Source organism: Sphaerodactylus townsendi, linkage group LG05 (genome assembly GCF_021028975.2).
Source record: "Sphaerodactylus townsendi isolate TG3544 linkage group LG05, MPM_Stown_v2.3, whole genome shotgun sequence".
NCBI lineage: Eukaryota > Metazoa > Chordata > Lepidosauria > Squamata > Sphaerodactylidae > Sphaerodactylus > Sphaerodactylus townsendi.
This window is the reverse complement of record NC_059429.1, coordinates 131,408,497-131,425,389: the sequence shown is the minus strand read 5'-3', so window position 1 is coordinate 131,425,389 and position 16,893 is coordinate 131,408,497. Positions and strand designations below refer to the sequence as shown.

Sequence of the window (16,893 nt, the reverse complement as noted above, 5' to 3'; positions counted from 1 at the left end):
AAGTGCTACTGGACTTCAATCCAGATCTACCCGTGGAAATGTCGGGGGGAAGGAAGGAGAGAAAAGAATGGTGCCAATATATTGGAAGGAAAACGCTCAGGCAGTTCCAAGCGCTAAGGGGAATTCCTTGGGTCGGGTACAAAAACGGCCCTCCGTGCTGATCAAATTGTCCCACTATTTAGCAGGCATGCCGGAGGTAGCAAGTGTGCCCTTATAGAGGATTTCCGCCAGTCAGTGTTTTCCTTTCCAGGCCATACTGGCCGGGCATCCTGGACATTTTTTGCCTTTGGACATAGAGAAGGGGTCCCTGGGGCGGGGCGGCAGATGGTTGTGAATTTACTGCATTGTACAGGGGGTTGGACTAGTTGACCCTCGAGGTCCCTTCCAGCTCTACGTTACTGTTTCGCTGACCAATTAACGAGCTCCTCCACCCCTAGTCACAGTCTCTGCTGATGTTACAGACATTGTTGATAATAAAACTGTTGATAATAAAACTGCAAGGATTGTCATGCCCTTATATAAAGCAGTGGTGCGACTGCACTTGGAGTCCTGTGTTCAGTTCTGGTCGCCACATCTCAAAAAGGATATCGAAGAGATAGAAAAAGTGCAGAGAAGGGCAACGAGGATGATTGAAGGATTGGAGCACCTTCCTTATGAGGAGAGGTTGCAGCGTTTGGGACTCTTTAGTTTGGAGAGGAGACGTCTGAGGGGGGATATGATTGAAGTCGATAAAATCATGCATGGGGTAGAAAATGTTGACAGAGAGAAATGTTTCTCTCTGTCTCACAATACTAGAACCAGGGGGCATCCATTGAAAATGCTGGGGGGAAGAATTAGGACTGATAAAAGGAAACACTTCTTCACACAACGTGTGATTGGGGTTTGGAATATGCTGCCACAGGAGATGGTGATGGCCACTAACCTGGATAGGTTTAAAAAGGGCTTGGACAGATTGATGGAGGAGAAGTCGATCTATGGCTACCAATCTTGATCCTCCTTGATCTCAGATTGCAAATGCCTTAACAGTCCAGGTGATCGGGAGCAGCAGCCGCAGAAGGCCATTGCTTTCACCTCCTGCACGTGAGCTCCCAAAGGCACCTGGTGGGCCACTGTGAGTAGCAGAGACCTAGACTAGATGGACTCTGGTCTGATCCAGCAGGCTAGTTCTTATTTATTTATTTTATTTATTTTCAGACTTCTAGACCGCCCCATCCCCTAGGGGCTCTGGGCGGTGCACAACATAATGACCATCAGGTACAGTTAAAAACAACTAAAACTTTTAAAAGCAGCGGTAAAATAGAAACTGACTATAATAGATAAATTAATGTATAAGATGGCATCCGCAATCCCAATTTCAAACCCTCTTATGGGAGGGAAGAGCAGCAAATCCCAAGATGAGAGGCGCAGATGTACGGCCATGGGAGGGGGGGGGGCACCATCAACGGCTGGTACCTCCAAAGGCCCGGCGGAACAGCTCCGTCTTACAGGCCCTGCGGAACTCTGTCATGTTCTTATGTTCTTATTGACCAATAGATGCTAATGCAAAAACAGCATTCTGGGGTGGGACGTGATCAGACGTAAGTTGTCCTAGCAGCAAAATACCGTGGTTTTAGTGCAAGGAAAAACACGCACTTTCCTCCAACAGAGGATGCATCGCAGAAGACATCAACACTCAAATGAAAAGAGCCCATGAATTCATTGCAAAAAAATACTGCGCACAAAAGGACCAGGAAAGCAGAAGTCCTTTAAGAAATGCCCTCAGTTGCTGTGTTTTCCAGCTAGGATTCTGAAAAGGCCGGATAGGAAATTATCCGAAAGACGGTTGCAAGAACTTGTGCATGCAATGTGGGAATTCCCAGGTGAGAAGACGTGGATGACTGTCTCCACGTGACTGTGCTCCCGGAGCATTCTGCAGCGATCCAGAATCATAGAGTTGGAAGAGACTCCCAAAGGTCATCAGGCCCCACCCCATGCCATGCAGGAACACACAATCAAAGTACTCCTGTCAGATGGCCACTATTTATTATTATTATTACTTTTCTTATACCGTCCAATCCCCGGAGGGCTCTGAGCCGTGAACAAAGGCCAAGAGGCAACATATAAAATACAATAATAAATAAATATATAAACATTAAAGCTGTTTAAAATACAGTAGCAGCAACACATAACAATTATTGGCGGCATCCGATCCCAGACTTGGGAGGGGACTCTGCAGAGGGTCGAGAACAACATAGACAGAATCAAAGGGGGGGGGGGCATCACGAGGGGTGGCAAATCCATGGCCAGCCTCCAAAAAGGCCCGGTGGAACAACTCGGTTTTACAGGCTCTGTGGAACTCCCCAAGGTCCCGCAGAGTCCTAACAGATGGAGGGAGAAGAAGAGGAAGAAGAGTGTGGATGTATATCCCCCCTTTCTCTCCTGTAGGAGACTCAAAGGGGCTGACAATCTCCTTTCCCTTCCCCCCTCACAACAAACACCCTGTGAGGTAGGTGGGGCTGAGAGAGCTCCGAGAAGCTGTGACTAGCCCAAGGTCACCCAGCTGGCGTGTGTGGGAGTGCACAGGCTGAATTCCCCAGATAAGCCTCCACAGCTCAGGCGGCAGAGCTGGGAATCAAACCCGGTTCCTCCAGATCAGAGACTGTTCCACCAGGCAGGGGCCAGGGCCGTAAAAGCCCTGGCCCGGGGAGAGGCTAGCTGCATCATTGAGGGGCCGGGGACTGTCATAAAATTCGCCTCCGCAGAACGCAGAGGCCTATTTGGGACATATGGAGTCAGACAATCCAGCCTCTCTTTAAAAACCTCCAAAGAAGGAGACTCCACCACACTCCGAGGCAGTGCATTCCACTGTCGAACAGCCCTGACGGTCAGAAAGTTTTTCCTGATGTTTAGGTGGAATCTCTTTTCCTACACCTTGAACCCATGACTCCTGGTCCTAGTCTCTCTGGAGCAGCAGAAAACAAGCTTGCTCCCTCACCAACATGACATCCATTCAAATATCTAAACATGGCTATCATGTCACCTCTTCACCTCCTCTTCACCAAACTAAACATCCCCAGCTCCCTAAGTTTCTTCCCGTAGGGCATGGATTCCAGACCTTCTACCATTTTGGTTGCCCTCCTCTGGACCCATTCCAGCTTGTCAATACCCTTCTTGAATTGTGGTGCCCAGAACTGCACACAATATTCCAGGTGAGGTCTAACCAATGCAGAATAGAGAGGTTCAATTACATCCCTCCATCTTGACACTATACTCCTATTGATACAGTCCAGAATCGCATTGGCTTTCTTGGCCGCCGCATCACACTGCTGACTCATGTTCAGTTTGTGGTCTACTAAGGCTCCCAGATCCCCTCAGTCCGTCAAAGTCAGTACTGTCTACTCAGGCCGGCAGCCATGTTCCAGGTGTATCCGCAGAGGTCTTTCCCGCCAACTCCAACCTGACCCTTTTAGCTGGAAATGTTACGGATCGGACCTGGATCCTCCTGAATCCCAAAGCAGACACTGTTGCACTGAGCCACGGCCTCTCCCGACACTACATGATTCAGGACTTCACCGTGCAAGGACAAACACATGCAACAGGCAGCACTGTGCAGTGGTTAGAGGGCAGAGCAAACCTCTGTTCACATTCCTGATCAGCTAAGAAACCCAGTAGGCCAACTGCTCTTTAGCAGACTGATCTCATATATTTATTTTATTCAACTTTCATGCTGCCCTCGCCAGCTTAGAACGGTTGTCGAAATAAAACAGCGAACAACTCCCAAAAGCCTGAAATAGCACCAACATACCAAATCGTTCTATTTTATTTACGTTCTCTGTTTGTTAACTACCCCAAGCCTCGGCCGGCTGGGAAAGGGGTTGGATAAAAATAGAAATAAATAAATAAGGAGCCAACAGGACAGACGGACGGAGCTGCGAAGGGGGAGATAAAGAGCTCAAACCGACAACACGCCCTTTGAAGTTGAAACAACAAAGACCCTAAAGGCAGGTTAACAACTAGCACTTAGCAAAGATATATTGTTATTATCAACCGGGAGATTATCTCTATTACAGGCAAAAGAACACAAACTGCAGGGCAGGGGGGGATATTATTACAAAGGAAGATCTGAAGATCTTGCAGTGTGTGAGCAAGAGAGACACCACTACAATTGGAAAAGCAAGATCCAGGCCCTATCTGCACATGCAGAATAACGCATTTTCAATCCACTTTCACAACTGTTTGCAAGTGGATTTTGCTATTCCGCACAGCTGCAAAGTGCACTGAAAGCGGATTGAAAGTGCATTATTCTGCATGTGCGGGAGGGGCCCCAGAATTGCCCTGGAACAGTTGGGATTTGTTTTATTAGTCCTAATTCTTCCCCCCAGCATTTTCAATGAATGCCCCCTGGTTCTAGTACTGTGAGAAAGAGAGAAAAATTTCTCTCTGTCGACATTTTCTACCCCATGCATAATTTTATAGACTTCAATCATATTCCCCCTCAGACGTCTCCTCTCCAAACTAAAGAGTCCCAAACGCTGCAGCCTCTCCTCATAGGGAAGGTGCTCCAGTCCCTCAATCATCCTCGTTGCCCTTCTCTGCACTTTTTCTATCTCCTCAATATCCTTTTTGAGATGTGGCGACCAGAACTGAGCACAGTACTCCAAGTGCGGTCGCACCACGGCTTTATATAAGGGCATGACAATCTTTGCAGTTTTATTATCAATTCCTTTCCTAATGATCCCCAGCATAGAGTTTGCCTTTTTCACAGCTGCCATGCATTGAGTTGACATCCCCCGCCCCCCTCCCCCCCCCCCGGAGACCGAAGGATGTGTTAATATATTTGATCAATCCGGCTAGCTAGTTGGGAAAGGCTTGGTGGAACGGCCAAGTCTTGCAGGCCCTGCGGAGTAGGGATGAAAAGCAACCTTGCACTGTGTTCGATTCCACGGACGTACCCCTATTTGGATGTCCCGGTTGCACTGATAAGAAGCTGCTTCAGATAAGAGCTAATGTGGGGGGGGGGGGAGAGATTTGGGGGTTTGCTAAACCACTGCCACCCCATGCATCCTCCAAACCACCGAATGTACTAGGCAAAGATCAGACCGTACCAGTGACAGCGGATTTCTGGGAAATCCTTTTTTTCCCCAATCCAGTTAAGTCAGTACGATTTAGCACGCTCGACGTATTTCGTTAATTAAAACAGACAACCACGTTAATGCGATAAGGCTGCATGGGAAACAGACGCCTCGGGCAAGAGTCCGGCATCTCGAAGCGCGCTGCTCCTGCACCTGGAGGTTCTAACCACCTTGAAATAAAAGAGCGAGGAATCTCGTGAGCCGCAAACTCTTGTTGCAAGGAGACATCTCTGGCTATTGTCCAATTCTTTTCTTTTGTTAATGGCTTAAAAAAAATTGGACGTGCAACCAAGGCATCTGTTAGTGGCGAGGGAAATCCCTCTCGCTGGCTTTTTTATGACTTTTTTGGAAGCCGCCTAGAAGAAAAAAAAACCCCAGCCTAAACAGACAACCCACCTCCTTGCTAGCTGATACTCCCTCGTAAAAGGGGCACAATTTTCAGAGGCCAAGAAGCATTTTAAAAAATCCTTTAGACCTTTGCAACCCCGCCCCCCCGGCCCCCAAAAGCCCGTAGTGACAAATGCAACTTGCAAATATCTGGACACATGCAAACGCCCCTCGCCCATACATAGAAGAAGAAGAAGAAGAAGAAGAAGAAGAAGAAGAAGAAGAAGAAGAAGAAGAAGAAGAAGAAGAAGAAGAGGAGGAGGAGGAGGAGGAGGAGTTTGGATTTATATCCCCCCTTTCTCTCCTGTAGGAGACTCATAGGGGCTGACAATCTCCTTGCCCTTCCCCCCTCACAACAAACACCCTGTGAGGTGGGTGGGGCTGAGAGAGCTCCGAGAAGCTGTGACTAGCCCAAGGTCACCCAGCTGGCGTGTGTGGGAGTGCACAGGCTAACCTGAATTCCCCAGATCAGCCTCCACAGCTCAGGCGGCAGAGCGGGGAATCAAACCCGGTTCCTCCAGGTTAGATACACGAGCTCTTAACCTCCTACGCCGCTGCTGCTCCTACGCCACTGCTGCTCCCAAAACATACACACACAACGGCTACGTAGACAAAATATATCCCCTCGTCACACCATCACTCCACACCGTTGACACAGAGAGAAGCGCATCTTACTGGGACAGATCTCTGAAAATGACAGCCACAGGTGCTGGCAGAAAGGAAGAAGCAAAAACGACCAGACCACGGCCACGCAGCCTGGGAAACCCAGCACCGCCAATAACATGTGCCGTTGCAATAACGTGTCCAGTTTATTGCCCTGGCCAGGCTGCGGCCTTGCTAGAGAACCAGTGAATGCCAAGATCACCGTTGGTATAGCAACGCAGGGGGGCCATTTTACGGCCATCAACATTTCAAAGGGGGAAACTCCGCAAATAGACCGTCTGGTCAGCAGAGTTCACGTAAGCCGGAGCACCCAGAGACAAGGAGATCTATTTTGGGTTTTCAGTCCGTGCTAGAAGCTAGAGGCTACCCGTTCTCAGCCAACCAACCGCCCACCAGACTCCCGAAGCTACCTGATGGGTCTGTGGCTCAGCGGTGCAGAATCTGTTTGGCATGCAGGAGGCTCCAGGTTCGATTCCTGGCGCCTCCAATAAAAAGAATCAGCTGAGAAGAGAAGGAAGAAGAGGAGTTTGGATTTATATCCCCCCCCTTTCTCTCCTGAAGGGGCTTACCATCCCCCCACAACAAACACCCGGTGAGGTGGGTGGGGCTGAGAGAGCTCCGAAGAACTGTGACTACCCCAAGGCCACCCACCGGACCAGGGAATCAAACCCAGTTCTCCAGGTTAGAGCGCACCCGCTCTTAACCACTACACCACGCTGACTTTTCCGATTCAGTGCAAAGCAGTATCATGGGCCTACTCGTGTGCGTACACGGCTGCTCTAGCTTTTCAGATTCTTTGGAGGGGTTGCATCTTCAGGCGCCGGGCCATCATAGCGGATATTACGGTAGTCCAACCTGGTGGGCCACTGCGAGTAGCAGAGTGCTGGACTAGATGGACTCTGGTCTGATCCAGCAGGCTAGTTCTTATGTTCTTACAAGGCCTGATTTTTACGGGACGTCGGCAGGCGAGGCCTTCGCCCCTGGGCGATCGCACATATCCAACATCTTGCTCAAAGCCAGCCGACGGACATGCCACATGAATGTACCAGTGCAACGCCAGCATGGGTTGTGGATCTATGTGGATGCCGCAAGGGTAGGCGCTTAGCACCCAGCTTCCGAGAAAAGGGTAACGCGCAGTGGTGGGATCCAAAAATTTTAGTAACAGGTTCCCATGGTGGATGGTGGGGCACGAAGGGGGCGTGGCCGGGCATTCCGGGGGTAGGGCGTTCCTGGGCGGGGCTGTGGCAAGGACGCAGCCGCTGCGCCAGTCCTTGGGTGGGAAACGAATGCACGCAGGCGCAGGCTGCCACGCACGCCGGTGCACCTCCTGCTAGACTGCTTCAAGTTCTGCGCGCTACTGCTGAGAGGAGGGGCGCAACTAAGGCAAAAATCACGGGGCAAAATCCCCCCTTAGTAACCCCCTCTCGGCACACACAAATAATGAGTAACCTACTCTCGGGAACCTGTGAGAACCTGCTGGATCCCACCTCTGGAACCACGTCGCTGATCCGATCATGATTCCGGCAGGCCGGAAGCTACCGATCTGTGTGTCGTTACCCTTTTCTCGGAAGCTGGGCGCTAAGCGCCTACCCTTGCGGCATCCAGTGGCGTATCTGTCTAGGGACAAGGGGTACCCCTTGTCCCCGGGCGCCACTCTTCCAGACACGTGGGGGGTGCAAAATCAGCCCCCCATGTGACCAGGAAGTCCTGCTGTCTCATCATTTTCCCGTGCCTTGACCCCATCCGAGGCACTGCAAAAATGACGAGGCAGCAGGACTTCCTGCTGCCTCCAACCACCCTCAGTGGGGGTGGAGCCTGGGGCATCAGAGGGCGGAGCTAGGGTGGTATGGGGCAGGGCAGGGGCAGAGCCTGTGGGGGGCGTCCTGAAGACAATTTGTCGCAGGGCGCCATTTACCTCTGGTACGCTTCTGGCGGCATCCACATAGATCCACAACCCGGGGTTGACTAGCCAAGTACCTTATTGTGGGATACAAGAGTCTTGTGTGACCTTTTTCTATATCGGAGTCATATTTAGTCAAACATCGTATTGGCAATTGTGCGCTTGTGATTAAGCACACGAGCAGAGGTTGCATTTAAACATGAGTTGGAAACAAACAAAAAAAATACAGACATGAGCTCATGTTACATTGGGTGCCCTGACCTTTCTTGAAAGAATTTGTGGAATGCAGGCTGCCATTCAACCGGTTAAGCCGCTAGCTGCAGATCTTTGGCAATTGAATGAATAAGATGTTCGGGCCCATCCGATGGTTGGCAACGCTACCGGGAACAGGACGAAGGCCCAGAGTAAGGCGTCAGCGTGGTGTGGTGGTTGAGAGGTGAACTCTAATCTGGAGGAACCGGGTCTGGTTCCCTGCTCTGCCACTTGAGCTGTGGAGGCTTATCTGGTGAACCAGATTAGCTTGTGCACTCCAACACACGCCAGCTGGGTGACCTTGGGCTAGTCACAGCTTTCCGGAGCTCTCTCAGCCCCGCCTACCTCACAGGGTGTTTGTTGTGAGGGGGGAAGGGCAAGGAGATTGTCAGCCCCTCTGAGTCTCCTTACAGGAGAGAAAGGGGGGATATAAATCCAAACTCTTCTTCATGGGAGGGAAACCCCAACCATTTCATTTCCATACCCCTTTCTCAATGACTGAACAGTTTAATCCGGCAATTCCACAACAGCCCTGTTCTCGCTTCTGTTTACTAGTCAGACCAAGATGCGAATCAACCCAGTCCTGCCCCCAACGCTTGAAAAAGTTTCGTTAAAAATGTTTTTAAAAGAGGGTGCTCAACCGAGGGGCAACTGCACGCTTGCCACCCTCCTGGCACAGCCTGGAGATGTCCGGGCATTACAACTGATCTCCAGATGACGGAGAGGAGCTCCCCTGGGGAAAATCATTACTTTGGAGGGTTGACTCTACAGCATTTTACTCCACACGGATCCCTCTCCCCACAAGCCCATCCTCTCTCCAAAGCTCCAGGAATTTCCAACCCAGAGTTGGCAACCCTTCCTTCTGAGGCCTGGCACACTGGATGCTCATGACAGCCAACATGGTGTAGTGGTTAAGAGCAGGTGCATTCTAATCTGGAGAACCAGGTTTGATTCCCTGCTCTGCCACTTGAGCTGTGGAGGCTTATCTGGTGAACCAGATTAGCCTGTGCACTCCCACACACGCCAGCTGGGTGACCTTGGGCTAGTCACAGTTCTTCGGAGCTCTCTCAGCTCCACCTACCTCAGAGGGTTGCGAGCGGAGGGGGAAGGAGTTCGTAAGCCCCTTTGAGTCTCCTTACAAGAGAGAAAGGGGGGGGGGGTATAAATCCAAACTCTTCTTCTTGCCAAGGAAGAAGGGCAAAACAGAGGACTCTGGAGACCCTACACATCCAGCCTCTGTATTCATACAGGGAAAGAAAATGTTGACAGAGAGAAGTTTTTCTCTCTTTCTCACAATACTAGAACCAGGGGGCATCCATTGAAAATGCTGGGGGGAAGAATTAGGACTAATAAAAGGAAGCACTTCTTCACGCAACTTGTGATTGGTGTTTGGAATATGCTGCCACAGGAGGTGGTGATGGCCACTAACCTGGATAGCTTTAAAAGGGGCTTGGACAGATTTATGGAGGAGAAGTCGATCTCTGGCTACCAATCTTGATCCTCCTTGATTCTCAAATTGCAAATGCCTTAGCAGACCAGGTGCTCGGGAGCAGCGGCAGCAGCAGAAGGCCATTGCTTTCACATCCTGCAGGTGAGCTCCCAAAGGCACCTGGTGGGCCACTGCGAGTAGCAGAGTGCTGGACTAGATGGACTCTGGTCTGATCCAGCAGGCTAGTTCTTATGTTCTTAAGACGGCAAAAAGTTTGCCGCTTGCTTAGGAAACAAATCCCACGTGAGAGATCCAGGCCGTCTAGAGTTTATTTTAATCTATGTTTACAGACTGGCTTTTAAGGGAGTATATTACGCTCCCAATACACAGTGTCGTGTTTACAAATCGCAGCCAGCCAGCCAGCCAGCCAACAAGGGTGTGTAAACATGGGTGAGAAACAGACACCATTTGACACTCGGACGTTTCTGGGGTTTAAGGACCACAAAGTCCGAACTCGAGATCTTCCCCCAAATCCATTGAGGAAGACAAACTGAAGCGCAGAATTTCAAGGCGCCCAATTCGACTGGATTACTGATCCTACCAGGGAGTAGATGGCAGCTCGGTGGAAGAGCCTCCACTTGGCGTGCCGACAGTGCTGGGTTCAACCCCCGGCATCACCACTTAAAAGGACCAGGCAGTAGGTGACGGAAAATTCCTCTGCTGAGATCCTGCAGAGCGGCTGCCAGTCTGAGCAGGCAATTCTCAACCTGATGGACTGACGGTCTGATCCAACGCAAGGCCGCTTCCATTAGCCTGGCCTCTCCGCCCCTCTCCCCCCACGCAACTCTTCTTTCCCCTCCTGTTTTGGGGTTACAGCAGTTATACTGCTGCCACTCGGTTCCAGATTTATTAATTACGTACTATTGCATGTTATGTCTTTATTGGATTTGCTGGAAGTTGCCCTGAGCCGTCAGGAAAGGGCGCCGTCCAAAACTAATAAGACAAATCAATAAAATGCGTGCTGCCAGTCAACGGGGCAGTTTTAGGACCAGGGCATAGATGCTTCTAGTCACTCTGCAAGAATTTCCTTCGCACCAAGCCTTACGGAAGGCACGGCCTTGGGATCCCTAAAAAATCTGCCTCTGGCGAGCGATGACGGCCTACCTCGCAGGCCCGTTGCGAAACCAAACCCTGCCTCTCAAAAACATTAAGGCACGTCAGGTCCACACGCTGCCCCAACCTATGCCTCCGGTCAGATCAACTGGTGATCTTGGCCAGGGGGGTTCCCGATCTGGTGCCAGCAGCTGCAACGGGGATCCCCCCCAAGACCACTTAGGTGGAAAAGAAACGCCCCAGATTCCACCAGCCGCTTTCCGCACGGGCTACCTGCTGCTGCGCTGGAGCACAAATGCTCACAACCACGCTGGGTTTTCAAGGCAATGCAGGAAGAGGCGCTCCAGTGCAGGCGAGGAAGCACCAAGCTGGGGGAAGGGGAGGGAAATCCCCCAATTCCCCCCTCCCCTAATTTGTGCTTGGAAATGCAGCCCTCTTGTTGCATCTGTTGACAGCAGCCATGCTAATAAAAAACGAGGGATTCCCTCCATCCGGCAGAGGTGACCGCCCTTGGAAAGGGAGCAAGGGGTGGGGGATCCCTGAAATCCTGGGGAAGGGAAACCCCGACATTAGACCGTGGCTCGGGGAAGCCCCTCCACGTCTCCCCTCCCCCCCCCTTTTCGGAAGGGAAGATTCTCCGCTTTGCAGCAATGCAAGGAAAAAAGCAATGCATGCATCGAACGGTTTGCTGAGCCACCCAGAAAAGCGCTGCAGCTGAGCATATGGGTGCGCCCTCCTTGGAGGGGGGGGGGGATTTTTTAAAATTTGCAATTGAAATATTGTTCGCTTTGGGGGACTCGTGCGGGATTGTCAAGCCACCCGACCCGCCCGGAGAATCCCCGGGTCAAGGAGGACCGGGGGGGGGGGGCGGGTGTTGCGCCTCCAGGCTTCGCCCCCCCCCCAGATCTTGGCTGTGCAAGTCGCGCAAGGCGATCCAATGTTAGATTCCCCCCCCCCCCCAATCTCCGGGGCTCACTGCAAGCGACCGCGCGCACAGCCTCTTTGCACATGGCTTCGATTCAAGATGCAACCCCCCCTCCCCGCAGGAGGCTCGGCTGGCAATGCCAAGGAAGCCCCCCACCCTTTCGGCATCCCCCCCCCTTGCTCCGGACCCTGCCCCTCCTTCCCTCCCTCGCCCGGACCCCCCCCCCCCCCATCGCAACCCGACCCTCGTCGCTCCACACTTGATGCATGCGGAGAGGCTCCCAACTCTCCGCCGGGGGAAGCCCAGATTTGCAAAGCCGGGGGAGGGGGGGGGCGTCACAAAGAGAGATCCCCCCCCAGCCCCTTCCATTCACTCCTCTGCACCCCCGCCCCCCAACACGGAAAGGAACAGAGTCGGGTTTTTTTTTTTTTTTTTGCAAAGCAAGGAGGCAGGAGACAGACAGGAAGAAGAAGATCTGGGGAAGGGAGAAGGGAGGGGGGGCTTGCAAGGTTGACTCTTCTTCCCCTCCCTTCCTCCCCCCCTCCAGGAAATCCCCTTTCCCGCGCCGACCCCCCCCCCCGGGTGTGCCTATCCCCCCTCCCGCGCCCGATCGCCCCCACCCACCAACACGTTTGCAAACAGAGTTGCAAATGCTTGGGGTTTTTTTTTTTTTTTCAAAAAGAAAAGAAAAATAAAAGGGGGGGGGGGTTAACTCACGTTTTGTGCATGCGAGGCCCCCGCCGCCTCCCCGCCGGCAGGAGCGCATCCGTGCCTGCCTTCCCCCTCCCTCCTCTTCCTCGCCGCTTTTTTTAAAGCTCCAGAATCGACACCGTTGGAGGGAGGAAGGAGGGGAGGGGGGGGGGGGAAGCAAGGTTGAAAAAAAAAGAAGCAGCTCTAGCTGGCAGGGTCTCCACTGCGCACGCGCCCCCCGGCCCCAGCCATTGACTTCCGAAAGCAACCGCAGCTTTGCACTTCCCCTCCCCGCCGCCGCGCAGCACCGAGCAACGGGTGTGTATGTGTGTGTGGGGAGGGGGGGTCTGCGCGTGGAAAACCCACGGACCCCCCCCTTCACACGTGCACGCGTGCATGCAAAAAAAGAGAGAGTGAGAGAGGCGCCCCGCTTTGCAAAGGAGCAGGAGGGCGCGCGCCCGGGCTCACATCTGCATTGCATCTCCCGCCGGCTCTCCAGATGTGCGACAAGTTCAGGCCGGGCGTTCGCGTGCGCGCGCGCGCGCGGAGGGGGGAGATCAAAGGCTCGGCCGCCACGCGCCTTCTTTTGAAGTCTTTTCTTTTCTTTTTTAATTTGATTTTTTTTCCCTTTTGTAAGCGCCTTTCCGGCGAAAGGGATTAACCCCGAGCGAGAGCTGCGCCTCGGGGCTTGTGTGCGAGGCAGGGTCGGCTGGAGGGGTTTGGTAATCCCGGCAGGGCGGAATCTATATCGGAACCGGATTAGGGTGCCTGCCGAGGCCCCTTCCGCACATGCGGAATGATGCGCTTTCAATCCACTTTTACCATTGTTTGCAAAGGGGTTTTGCTCTTCCGCACGGTGAAATCCAGCTGCAAAGTGCGTTCAAAGTGGATTGAAAGTGCATTATTGTGCATGTGCAGAAGGAACCCCTGAGCGTGCGCAGATGAAAGGGGCGAGAGAGAGCCTCTGCTTATTGGGTATAAATTTTCAACAGTACAACAGTAATAAAAAAACAGATTAAAAAGCATATACAATACAGGCCGAAGGAAATCTACTGGCGTTTAGTAATTTCCAGGAGAAAGTCTGCCACTATCATACCGAGGGAAGGATCAGGGTTGTCCAACAAGTAGCCTAATCTAATTAAATCGAGAGACGGGTAAATGGAGTAAGATTCACGTACTTGGATCTGATTTCCTTGAATCTGAGACAGTGTAAACAGGGGTCTTCAAACCATGGCCCTCCAGATGTTCATAGACTACAATTCCCATGAGCCCTACCACTTGGCCATGCTGGCAGGGGCTGATGGGAATTGGGGTCTTCAAACTATGGCCCTCCGGATGTTCATAGACTACAATTCCCATGTGCCCTACCACTTGGCCATGCTGGCAGGGGCTGATGGGAATTGTAGTCCATGGAGGGCCATAGTTAATTTGTAGTATGTAATAGTGGTGGGCCAGAGGTCCAACTGAGCCATGGGTACATGGGCACAATCTTTTAGCCTTTTCTTGCTTATTGAATCTGCCATGTAACAAGGCAGAAGGCATAACATTAAACCTGGGCGAGCATTATGGCTCTCCTTTGAGCAGGGTTTATTAAGCAATACAGGTATTGTGCCAAGTGTATGGAGTGTATGGAGGGGGCGTGGCAGGGGCATGGCGCATGTGTGCCCCGGGCGCAGTCCCCCTCGCTCCACCCCTGGGAATATAGGAGTGTGGAAACACATCTGGTTCACCAGATAAGCCTCTGCCGCTCAGTTGGAGAAATGTGGGAGAGAAAAATACAGGGGGAGCACCATTTCTTGGCTGCAGTTATTAGGGTAGAGAACTCTCTATCCAATAGTTGACCTTTTAATTTCCTATAAGCTTCTGAATAGGACAAGGGGCAAAGTGAATCCACTGACAGTCCAATAGAGGCCATTTTTTCTTCAATTATGGAAAACCAGGGGTTGGAATATGGGTATAAATTGCCATGTTCGATTCCCAGGCATGGCCAGATGAAAGGGAGTTCCCAGTGGGGCGCTGTGTGGCCCTGTTCTAGCAGCATTCTCTCCTGACGTTTCGCCTACATCTGTGGCTGGCCTCTTCAGAGGATCTGATGGTAGGAAAGCAAGTGGAGTATATATATACCTGTTGGTATATATGCCAGCCACAGATGCAGGCGAAACGTCAGGAGAGAGAATGTTCTTAAATGCAAACCATACAGCCGGAAACCTAGCAGCCCCAGTGATTCCAGCCGTGAAAGCCTTCGGAGCTCCCAGTGTTGCCAACCTCCAGGCGGGGCTGGGGGATCTACAATTACAGTTCAACCCTACCCATATTTGTACCCATTCTTTCCTCCATTGGGGCTAATAACAGCTGGGTGAGGTTTATTTATTAAACGTAATATCCCGTCCCTCCCCTTTCGGACTTGGGGCAGCATACCACCCTCTTATAAAATATTAAAAAACAATTAGGTTCTATTAGGAAAGCATGGGACGGGGAAAGGATTTCAGTAGCCCCGATCTGAATATCTCTCCCCCGCCACACACGAAATTGCTTGGTTTTTTTTAAAGGTTGTATCTATCAGCTCTGATCATAGATCTAACTGGTGGCCTTTAAATGAACTCACATTTGTCTGGGATGCTTTAGGGGTGCTACTGCATTGAGCAGGGGTTGGACTAGATGGCCTCTATGGAGCCAATTCTATGATTGAACTAGATGACCTCTATGACCCCTTCTAATTCTATTGTTCCATATCTCATAATGTGTGGTTGAGGCCTTCAGTAGCTTTAGAAACCAGTCGGCAAATTCATGGAAGAGGGTAAGCCTATATGTGGAACTTCCAAGTTCAGGTGCAGTCTACCCCTAAATACAAATACCAGATCCAAAATGAGGGGAGGTGTTCCCTTCACTCCCTCTTACTGGAAGTGTCTTGTGAGCAGCTTGTAAGAGCTGGTTGGACCCTAGATCTGGCCCAGTGGAGACATCCAACAGCTGAAGTAGGAAGCTACCGTGTATAGTAGAGCAGATTTCAGAGCCGAACCAGCCTTTGTTTAGAAAGAGTCTGATTGCCACCTTCTCTCCTGTAAGGAGACTCAAGGTGGCTTACAAACTCCCTTCCTCTCCCCACAACAGACATCTTGTGAGGCAGGTGGAACTGAGAGAGTTCTGAGAGAACTGTGATTAGCCCAAGGTCATCCAGTGAGAATATACAGTGGTGTAGCACCAATGGGACAGAGAAGTCTTGACACCCCATTTGTCACGGTACAGAGGCTATGGAGGCATTAAGCAGGGCATGGCGATGTGTATTGCCCTCGAGTCCCACCTCCGCTCCACCCCTGGGAATATAGGAGTGTGGAAACACATCTGGTTCACCAGATAAGCCTCTGCCACTCAGTTGGAGAAATGTGGAATTAGATTAGAATCTACCCGCTGTTAACCACATCACGCTGGCTCTCAGGTGGCTTACAAGCTCCTTTCCCTTCCTGTGCTGTGTCAGGGTTACTGGGAGAATGTATATAATACTTGACAAGGATACTATTAAATGCAGATCTCTTTCACATCACGGGGGTTAGGGGCATAGTGCCTGTACGTGATCAGGAAAAGTAAATGTTTATTTTCTGTTCACACACCAGAGAAGAAGTCTGAATTCTTTCCTTTTTCTTTTATTTTGAACTGTTAGAAAGAAATTGTGTATATTTATGATATTAAAAGATAAAATATGTTGATGTTATAGAAGAAGAAGAAGAGTTTGGCTTTATATCCCCCCCTTTCTCTCCTGCAGGAGACTCAAAGGAGCTTACAACCTCCTTGCCCTTCCCCCCTCACAACAAACACCCTGTGAGGTAGGTGGGGCTGAGAGAGCTCCGAGAAGCTGTGACTAGCCCAAGGTCACCCAGCTGGCGTGTGTGGGAGTGCACAGGCTAATCCTAATTCCTCAGATAAGCCTCCACAGCTCAGGCGGCAGAGCTGGGAATCAAACCCGGTTCCTCCTTATACAACACCATACATATATTGTATGCATTTCTGAGGCTCTGAACTTTCTCCTTTTAGATCTGCTTTGGACTTTGTGTACGTTTGTGGCTTTAGAATCCCCAATCCCATGTAATTTCTTATGCCCACCCGCAATATATTTTATTTATTTTATTTTTGGATTTTAACCACACACTCTGCCGAGGGGCTCAAAACTGCAATGGGGGAAGTCACAGTGTGGAAGGGATAACCGTACTGTGGTTAAACTGTGCGGGGTCTGCTGTCACAGATCAAGGACCAAGAGGATGTAAAAGCCAGTTTAAGCACCTTTTGTACAACAAGAATCGAATTTATTTTGTGTTTTTTATTTTGTTTTATTATTTATTTATAAAAAATTGCGCCCTGCCTCGTGCCCGTTTCACTAGGCAGCTTAAAAACAATACAAAACCACAACAAAACATCATCAATAAAATAT

General features: G+C 51.0%; 1 protein-coding gene across 1 annotated transcript in view; it reads right to left on the bottom strand.

The window, feature by feature from the left end:
- The window catches only part of RGS19 (regulator of G protein signaling 19), a 67,439-nt gene extending 54,792 nt beyond the window's left edge, over positions 1–12,647 (bottom strand). Inside the window, exon 1 of the mRNA XM_048498918.1 lies at positions 12,498–12,647. The gene's annotated coding sequence lies outside the window, so the exon portion shown is untranslated. The remainder of the gene's footprint in view (positions 1–12,497) is intronic.
- Positions 12,648–16,893: the final 4,246 nt, after the last annotated feature.